Raw genomic sequence first — 10,748 nt, forward strand, 5'->3', positions numbered from 1 at the left:
ATGTATTTTCCTCTCAGGACTGCCTTCGCTGCGTCCCAAAGCGTTTGGATTGTTTTATTTTCATTTTCGTTTGTTTCCATATATTTTTTAATTTCTTCTCTAATTGCCTGGTTGACCCACTCATTCGTTAGTAGGGTGTTCTTTAACCTCCATGCTTTTGGAGGTTTTCCAGACTTTTTCCTGTGCTTGATTTCAAGCTTCATAGCATTGTGGTCTGAAAGTATGCGTGGTATAATTTCAATTCTTGTAAACTTATGAAGGGCTGTTTTGTGACCCAGTATATGATCTATCTTGGAGAATGTTCCATGTGCACTCGAGAAGAAAGTGTATTCTGTTGCTTTGGGATGCAGAGTTCTAAATCTATCTGTCAAGTCCATCTGATCCAATGTATCATTCAGGGCCCTTGTTTCTTTATTGACCGTGTGTCTAGATGATCTATCCATTTCTGTAAGTGGGGTGTTAAAGTCCCCTGCAATGACCACATTCTTATCAATAAGGTTGCTTATGTTTATGAGTCATTGTTTTATATATCTGGGGGCTCCGGTATTCGGCGCATAGACATTTATAATTGTTAGCTCTTCCTGATGGATAGACCCTGTAATTATTATATAATGCCCTTCTTCATCTCTTGTTACAGCCTTTAATTTAAAGTCTAGTTTGTCTGATATAAGTATGGCTACTCCAGCTTTCTTTTGGCTTCCAGTAGCATGATAAATAGTTCTCCATCCCCTCACTCTCAATCTAAAGGTGTCCTCAGATCTAAAATGAGTCTCTTGTAGACAGCAAATAGATGGGTCTTGTTTTTTTATCCATTCTGAAAGCCTATGTCTTTTGGTTGGTGCATTTAATCCATTTACATTCAGTGTTATTATAGAAAGATACGGGTTTAGAGTCATTGTGATGTCTGTATGTTTTATGCTTGTAGTGATGTCTCTGGTACTTTGTCTCACAGGATCCCCCTTAGGATCTCTTGTAGGGCTGGTTTCGTGGTGACAAATTCCTTCAGTTTTTGTTTGTTTGGGAAGACCTTTATCTCTCCTTCTATTCTAAATGACAGACTTGCTGGATAAAGGATTCTCAGCTGCATATTTTTTCTGTTTAGCACACTGAAGATATCGTGCCAAGCCTTTCTGGCCTGCCAAGTTTCAAAGGAGAGATCAGTCACGAGTCTTATAGGTCTCCCTTTATATATGAGGGCATGTTTATCCCTTGCTGCTTTCAGAATTTTCTCTTTATCCTTGTATTTTGCCAGTTTCACTATGATATGTCGTGCAGAAGATCGATTCAAGTTACGTCTGAAGGGAGTTCTCTGTGCCTCTTGGATTTCAATGCCTTTTTCCTTCCCCAGTTCAGGGAAGTTCTCAGCTATAATTTCTTCAAGTACCCCTTCAGCACCTTTCCCTCTCTCTTCCTCCTCTGGGATACCAATTATGCGTATATTATTTCTTTTTAGTGTATCACTTAGTTCTCTAATTTTTCCCTCATACTCCTGGATTTTTTTTATCTCTTTCTCTCAGCTTCCTCTTTTTCCATAACTGTATCTTCTAGTTCACCTATTCTCTCCTCTGCCTCTTCAATCCGAGCCGTCGTCGTTTCCATTTTGTTTTGCATTTCATTTAAAGCGCTTTTCAGCTCCTCGTGACTGTTCCTTAGTCCCTTGATCTCTGTGGCAAGAGATTCTCTGCTGTCCTGTATACTGTTTTCAAGCCCAGCGATTAATTTTATGACTATTACTCTAAATTCACTTTCTGTTATATTATTTAAATCCTTTTTGATCAGTTCATTGGCTGTTGTTATTTCCTGGAGATTCTTCTGAGGGGAATTCTTCCGTTTGGTCATTTTGGAGAGTCCCTGGAGTGGTGAGGACCCGCAGGGCACTTCCCCAGTGCTGTGGTGTATAACTGGAGTTGGTGGGCGGGGCCACAGTCCGACCTGATGTCTGCCCCCAGCCCCCCGCTGGGGCCACAGTCAGACTGGTGTGTGCCTTCTCTTCCCCTCTCCTAGGGGCGGGATTCACTGTGGGGTGGCGTGGCCCGTCTGGGCTACTTGCACACTGCCGGGCTTGTGGTGCTGGGGATCTGGCATATTAGCTGGGGTGGGTAGGCAAGGTGCACGGGGGCAGGAGGGGCAGGCTTAGCTCGCTTCTCCTTAGGTGATCCACTTCAGGAGGAGCCCTGTGGCCGCGGGAGGGAGTCAGATCCGCTGCCGGAGGTTTGGCTCCGCAGAAGCACGGAGTTGGGTGTTTGCGCGGAGCGAGCAAGTTCCCTGGCAGGAACTGGTTCCCTTTGGGATTTTGGCTGGGGGATGGGCGGGGGAGATGGCGCTGGCGAGCGCCTTTGTTCCCCGCCAAGCTGAGCTCTGCCGTCCGGGGGCTCAGCAGCTCTCCCTCCCTTTGTCCTCCAGCCTTCCCGCTTTCCGAGCAGAGCTGTTAACTTATGACCTCCCAGACGCTAAGTCGCGCTTGCTGTGGGAACACAGTCCGTCCGGCCCCTCCGCTTTTGCCAGCCAGACTCGGGGGCTCTGCTTGGCCGGCGGGCCGCCCCTCCGCCCCGGCTCCCTCCCGCCAGTCCGTGGAGCGCGCACCGCCTCGCCGCCCTTCCTACCCTCTTCCGTGGGCCTCTCGTCTGCGCTTGGCTCCGGAGACTCCGTTCTGCTAATCCTCTGGCGGTTTTCTGGGTTCTTTAGGCAGGTGTAGGTGGAATCTAAGTGATCGGCAGGACGCGCGGTGAGCCCAGCATCCTCCTACGCCGCCATCTTCCCTCCAACCCCCTATATATTTTGGATATTAATCCATTACCAGCTATGCGATTTGCCAGTCTTTTCTGCATTTTGTTGGTTGTCTTTTCACTTGGGAAATAGTGCCCTCTAATGTACAAATATTTTTAATTTCGCCAAAATGCTTTTTTCTCTAATCGCCTGTGTTTTTGGTGTTACATCTGGGAAATTATAGTCAAATCCAGGGTCATATAAATGTACTTCTGTATTTTCTTCTAAGTGCTTGCAGTTATATTTCTTATGCTTCAGTCCATGACCCACTTGGAGTCATGCTGGTAGATGGTGGCTGGAAGGGTCGACTTCATCTTTTTGCACGTGGATATCCATGTTTCCCACCACCATTTCTTGGACAGGCTGTGCATATGTCATTGAAATTTCCTGACACACGTGTAAAAACCATTCAGTTGTATATATTTGAATTTACTTCTGCACTCCCTTGTATTCCATTGGGTTATATTTCTGTTTTTGTTGTTGTTGTTGAAAAACATATCAGCTTGGGGGAGGGGCCAAGATGGCGGAACAGCATGGTAGTTTTTTTTTTTTTTTTTCATCTCTCGTCCCTGAAATGCAGCCAGATCAACACGAAACCATCTTGCACACCTAGAAAACTGATTTGAGGATTAACACAACAATCTCCACCACCTGAACACAGAACTGGGCAGTTATGTGGCGCAGAGTGGTGAACTGGGGGAGAGAGAGGCCACGGAGGGCAGGGAGCTGTTTTTGCTTGTGAAGAGAGGACGGAGACAGGGGAGAGCATGGGAAAAGCACAACACCCCCTCCAAAGCAGCTGGAGATAGAAAGGAAGAGTGGAAATAGCCCCAAGGGAATGGACAAAAAAGGGAGAAAGGAGGGGGTTTAAATTCCATTAAGACTCTATAAACAGGGAGTGCAGAGTTCTGAAACTCCACAGCTCAATACCTGGTAGTGTTCTGGTGGGAAGGGTGAATCCCCAGGAGTAGAGAGCAAGGTCTGAGGGGTTCTTGGGTCACAAGGGGAGTGGTGGTTCCCTTGCTGGTAGGACATTCAGTAGAGGCTGTGCAGCCTCCCCACAGGTGAAGATCCCAGCAGACCCTGGAGAACGACCTCTTTTATTGGTATTGAAACAAGGATGTTAAAGGTGAAACTTGGCACCAGATGTGTGTTGTGGTTTTCCATAATCCCTGAAACGTTGCTGCTACATGATCACACAAACTTTTTCTGGTGCAGGCTTGCAGCCAGATGCAGTCTCTGGATATGTGCATCAGCATGGTCTCACGAACGTTTCTAGGTGCAGGCCGGCACCCGGCCATTGCTCAGTGAGACTCTCCCCAGAGGGTCTGAGCGGGTCAAACCTGCAGTCCCTCAGAAGTGCTGTGTTGGGAAACAACCCCATCTGAGATAAATCCCAGGAGGGAGGTGACGCCTGGCAAGCTGACAGCTTGGTCATGGACAGTATAGAAGCAGGGAGTGGAGGAAAGCCAGAGACAAAAGAGAGGTGCTTGGTTGCCTGTCAGGGAGAGCACAGAGTTTTGATATTAGACCCTGGGTAGAGGGGTGATGCCATTTTTACCCCTCCCGCACATGTGCCTACATGCCTACATGTACCACAACAATCTACCTCAGTAAGCTAAGCTGTTCTATCTAGTGGACAATGAAGTCGTTACACTAAGCCTGGCCAAACTGGGCCAACTGTGCTGTTGAGGAACACCAGAAGTCTCTCTGCCTGCTTAGTTTACAGTCTAGAAATTGCTTCATAGTTTGACTTCTAGGAAAAAAAACCGGATATAATTTCAAACGCATTTCATTCTGTTTGCTGGTCCATCTATTCAATTTTTTCCCTTTTCTTCTCTTTTCTTATTCTTGCATACAGATAGGGAAAAATTTATTTTTATTTTCCATTTTTATTAAAAAGATTTTTCCTCAATTTTTTCTATTTTATTTTTTAATTTTTTGTAAAATTTTCAAATTCTATTTTACTCCCATTATTTAATTTATTGTATGTTATATTCATTTTTTTCAAATTTTCAAACCTTTTCTTTTTTCTTTTTCCTTTTTTCTCTTCTCGCATCCTTCCCTTTTTTCTCTAATGTATCAAGCTCCCTTTAACAACCACACCAAAACACATCTAAGATCTAGCTTCCTTTATTTCATTTTTGTGTGTTGTTTTCAATTTTTATTTTTTTACTTTATTAATTCCTTTTCTTCCCTCAAAATGATGAAATGAAGGAGTTGACCCCAAAAGAAAGAAAAGGAAGAAATGACAGCCAGGGACTTAATCAACACAGATACAAGTAAGATGTCTGAAATATAATTTAGAATCACGATAATAAGAATAGTTGGGGTTTAAAATGATTAGAATCGCTTTCTGCAGAGATGAAAGAAGTAAAGCCAGTCAGGATGAAAAACAATGATATAACTGAGCTACATTCTTGAATGGATGCCACGGTGGCAAGGATGGATGAAACAGAGCAGTGAATCAATGATATAGAGGACAAACTTAATGTGCATAATGAAAGCAGAAAAAAAGAGGAAACTAAGGCAAAAGAGCACAATATAAGAATTAGAGAATTCAGTGACTCATTAAAAAGGAATAACATCCCAATCGTAGGGGGTCTTAGAAGATGAAGAGAGATAAAAAGGGATGGAAGGTTTATGTAAGCAAATCATAGTAGAAAACTTTCCTAACCTGGAGAAAGACACAGACATAGAAATTCAGGAAGCACCTCCCATTAGATTCAACAAAAACCGAGCATCAACAAGGCATATCATAGTCAAATTCACAAAATACTCAGGCAAGGAAAGAATCATGAAAGCATCAAGGGAAAAATGTCCTTAACCTACAAGGGAAGACAGATTAGGTTCACAGCAGACCTAGCCACAGAAAGTTGGCAGGCCAGAAAGGAGTGGCAGGATATATGAATGTGCTGAATAGGAAAAATATGCAGCCAAGTATTCTTTATCCAGCAAGGCTGTCATTCAAAATAGAAGGAGAGATAAAAGATTTCCCAGACACACAAAAATTAAAGGAGTTCATGACCACTTAACCATCCCTGCAAAAAATTTTAAGGGGGACTCTCTGAGGGGAGAAAGGACAAAAAGAAAAAGAAAAAAAAGAAAAAAGAAAAAGACCAAAAAGCAACAAAGATTACAAAGGACCAGAGAACAACACCAGAAACTCCAACTCTCCAGGCAACATAATGGCAATAAATTCATATCTTTCAGTGCTCATCCTAAATGTCAATGGAATAAATGCTTCAATCAAAAGACATAGGATAACAGAATGGATAGGAAAACAAGATCCATCTATATGTTGTTTACAAGAGACCTGTTGTAGACCTAAAGAAACCTTTAGATTGAAAGTAGGGGATGGAGAGCCATCTTTCATGCTAATGGTCACTATAAGAAAGCCAGAGTAGCCATACTTACATCAGACAAGCTAGATTTTAAAATAAAGACCATAACAAGAGACGAATTGGTCTATCCACCAAGATATAACAATTGTAAACACTTACGATCCAAATGTGAAAGCACCCAAATATATAAATCTATTAATCACAAACATAAAGAAACTCATTGTTAATAATACCATAGTAGTAAGGGACTTCAACATGCCACTTACAACAATGGACAGATCATTTAATCAGAAATCAACAATGAAACAATGGCTTTGAATGACACACTGGACTAGATGGACTTAACAGATATATTCAGAACATTTCATCCGAAAGCAGCAGAATACACAATCTTCTCAACTGCACATGAAACGTTCTCCAGAATAGACCACATACTGGGACACAAATCATCCCTCAACAAGTACAAAAAGATCGAGATCATACATGCATATTTTCAGACCACAATGCTATGAAACTCGAAACCAACCACAAGAAAAAATTTGGAAAGATAACTAATACTTGGACACTAAGGAACATCCTACCAATTAATGAATGGGCTAACCAAGAGGTTAAAGAGGAAATTAAAATACATGGAAGCCAATGAAAATGATAACACCTCAGCCCAAAACCTCTGGGACGCAGGGAAGGCGGTCATAAGAGGGAAGTATATAGCAATCCAGGCTTTCCTAAAGAAGGAAGAAAGGTCTCAGATACACAACCTAACCTTATACCTTAAAAAGCTGGATAAAGAACAGCAAATAAAACCCAAAAGCCAGCATAAGACAGGAAATAGTAAAGATTAGAGCAGAAATCAATGCTATTGAAACCAAAAAACAGAACAGAACAATGAAACCAGGAGATGGTTCTTTGAAAGAATTAACAAAATTGATAAAGACCTAGCCAGCTTGGTCAAAAAGAAAAAGGAAAGGACCCACATAAGTAAAATCAAGAATGAAAGGGGAAAGATCACAACCAACACTGCAAAAATACAAAACAATAATAAGAGAATATTATGATTAATTATATGCTAATAAAATGCGCAATCTGGAAGAAATGGACAAATTCCTAGAAGCATATAAACTACCAGAACTGAAACAGGAAGAAATAGAAAATTTGAACAGTTCCATAACCAGTAAAGAAATCGAATTAGTAATCAAAAAATTTCCCCAAAACAAGAGTCAGGGCCTAGTGGCTTCCAGTGGGATTCTACCAAACAGTTAAAGATGCATTAACACCTATTCTTTTGAAGCTGTTCCAAAAAATAGAAATAGAAGGAAAACTTCTAAACTCTTTCTATGAAGCCAGTATTACCTTGACTCCAAATCCAGAAAGACCCCAACAAAAAGGAGAACTACAGATGAATTTTCCTGATGAACATGGATGGAAAAATCCTCAACAAGATACTACTCAACTGGATCCATCAATACATTAAAAGAATTATTCACCATGACCAACTGAGATGTAGGCTTGTTTGATATCTGCAAAACAATCAATGTGATACATCACACGAATAAAAGAAAGGACAAGAACCACATGATCCTCTCAACAGATGCAGAGAAAGCATTTGACAAAATACAGCATCCTTTCTTGGTAAAAACCATCAGGAAAGTAGGGATAGAAGGATAATACCTCAAGATTATGAAAGCCATATATGAAAGACCTACCACTAATATCATCCTCAATGGGGAAATCCTGAGAGCTCTCCCTCTAAGGTCAGGAAGAAGACAGGGATGTACACTCTCACCACTGCTATTTAGTGTAGTATTGGAAGTCCTAGCCTCAGCTATCAGACAACACAAAGGAATAAAAGGAATCCAAATCAGGCAGGAGGAGGTCAAACTTTCACTCTTTGCAGATGACATGGTACTCTCTATGGGAAACCCAAAAGATTCCACCAAAAAACTTATAGAACTGATCTATGAATTCAGCAAAGTTGCAGGATATAATATCAATGCACAGGAATTGGTTGCATTCCTATAGACTAATAATGAAGCAACAGAAAGAGAAATCAAGGTATTGATCCTATTTACAATTGCACCAAAAACCGTAAAATACCTAGTAATAAACTTAACCAAAGTGATGAAAAATCTATACATTGAAAACTATTGAAAGCTTATGAATGAAATTGAAGAAGACACAAAAAAATGAAAAAATATTCCATGTCTCTAGATAGGAAGAAAAAATATTGTTATAATGTCGATACTACCCAAAGCAATCTACATATTCAATGCAATTCCTATCAAAATATCACCAATACTCTTCACAGACCTAGTACAAACAATCCTAAAATTTGTATGGAGCAAGAAAAGACCCCTAATACCCAAACTAATCTTGAAAAAGAGAACCGAAGCTGGAGGCATCACAATCCCAGACTTCAAGACGTGTTACAATGCTGTAGTCATCAAGACAGTATGACACTGGCAAAAAACAGACACTCAGATCAATGGAACAGAATAGAGTACCCAGAAATGGACCCACAAATGTATGGCCAACTAACCTTTGAAAATGCAGGATAGAATACCCAGTGGAATAAAGACAGTCTCTTTAGCAAATGGTGCTGGGAAAACTGGACAACAGCATGCAGAAAAATGAACCTGGACCACTTTCTTGCACCATACACAAAAATAAACTCAAAATGGATGAAAGACCTAAATGTAAGACAGGAAGCCATCAAAAATCCTCGAAGAGAAAGCAGAAAAAAACCTCTCCGATCTCGGCTGCAGCAACTTCATACTCAACACGTCTCCGGAGGCAAGGAAACAAAAGTAAAAATGAACTATTGGGACCTCATCAAAGTCAAAAGCTTCTGCACAGCAAAGGAAACAATCAGCAAAACTAAAAGGAAACCAACAGAATGAGAGAAGATATTTGCAAATGACATATCAGATAAAGGGTTAGTATCCAAAATCTATAAAGAACTTATCAAACTCAACACCCAAAAAACAAATAATCCAGTGAAGAAATGGGCAAAAGACATGAATAGACACTTCTCCAAAGACATCCAGATGGCTAACAGACACATGAAAAAACGTTCAACATCACTCAGCACCAGGGAAATACATATCAAAACTACAATGAGATACCACCTCACACCTGTCAGAGTGGCTAACATTAACGACTCAGGCAACAACAGATGTTGGCGAGGATGCAGAAAAACAGGATCTCTTTTGCACTGCTGGTGGGAATGCAAACTGGTATGGCCACTCTGGAAAACAGTATGGAGTTTCCTCAAAAAATTAAAAATAGAACTACCCTATGGCCCAGCAACTGCACTACTAGGTATTTATCCAAGGGATCCAGGTATGCGTTTTGAAAGGGCACATGCACCCCAGTGTTTATAGAAGCACTATCAACAGTAGCCAAAGTATGGAAAGAGCTCAAATGTCCGTCAACAGATGAATGGATAAAGAAGATGTGGTATATATATAAAATGGAGTATCACTCAGCAATCAAAAATAATGAAATCTTGCCTTTTGCAACTACGTGGATGGAACTGGAGGGTATTATGCTAAGAGAAATTAGAGAAAGACAAATATCATATGACTTCACTCATATGAGGACTTTAAAATAAAAAACAGATGAACATAAGGGAAAAAACAGATGAACACAAGGGACGGGAAGAAAAAATAATATAAAAACAGGGAGGGAGCAATACATAGAGACTCTTAAATATAGAGAAGAATCAGAGGGTTGCTGGAGAGGTTGTGGGAGGGGTGGTGGGCTAAATGGGTAAGGGGAATTAAGGAATCTACTCTTGAATCATTGTTGCACTATATGATAACAAACTTGGAAGTAAATTTAAAAAATTAATTAATTAAAATAATTAATTAAAAAAGGATTTAAAAAAAGGAAAACAGATCACTTTCAATTGTAATGTGGTAACTCTGAAAATCTTATTTTCCCCCTTCCCAGCCATTGTTTTTATTGAAGTATAATTTACATTTAGTGTTATATTAATTTGACGTGCACAATGTAATGTTTAACAATTCTATACACTGTTGAGATCTCATGGAGATTAGTGTACTCTTAATATCCTTTATCTATCTCACCCATCCACACCCACATTCCCTCTGGCAGCCACCTGTTTGTTCTCTGTGTTTAAGAGTCTGATTTTTTTGTCTGTCTTTTCCTTGTTTGTTCCTTTTTAAATGTATTAAATTCCACATATGAGTGTCATCACATGGTATTTGTCTTTCTCTGACTGGCTCATTTCATTCAGCACTATACCCTCTAGGTCCATCCAAGTTGCAAACTTACATCATACATTATTATTATTTTATTAATCACTTACATACAACGCTCAGTGCTGTCAAAATTGCCCTCCTTAGTATCCAACATTCATCTAGCCCATCTTCCTCCCACCTCCCTACATCAACCCTGAATTTGTTTGCTATCTCTAAGAAATTCTCAGGATTTATTTCCCTTTCTCTTCTCCCTCCCTTTCATTCATATATATATATGTGTGTATATATATATACACACACACATATATATATACATATATATATATACATACACATATATATATATACATGTATATATATATATATATATATGTATATTGTTTCTTAAATTCCACATATGAGAGAAATCATATTA

Source organism: Panthera uncia, chromosome A2 (assembly GCF_023721935.1).
Source record: "Panthera uncia isolate 11264 chromosome A2, Puncia_PCG_1.0, whole genome shotgun sequence".
NCBI classification, from domain to species: Eukaryota; Metazoa; Chordata; class Mammalia; order Carnivora; family Felidae; genus Panthera; species Panthera uncia.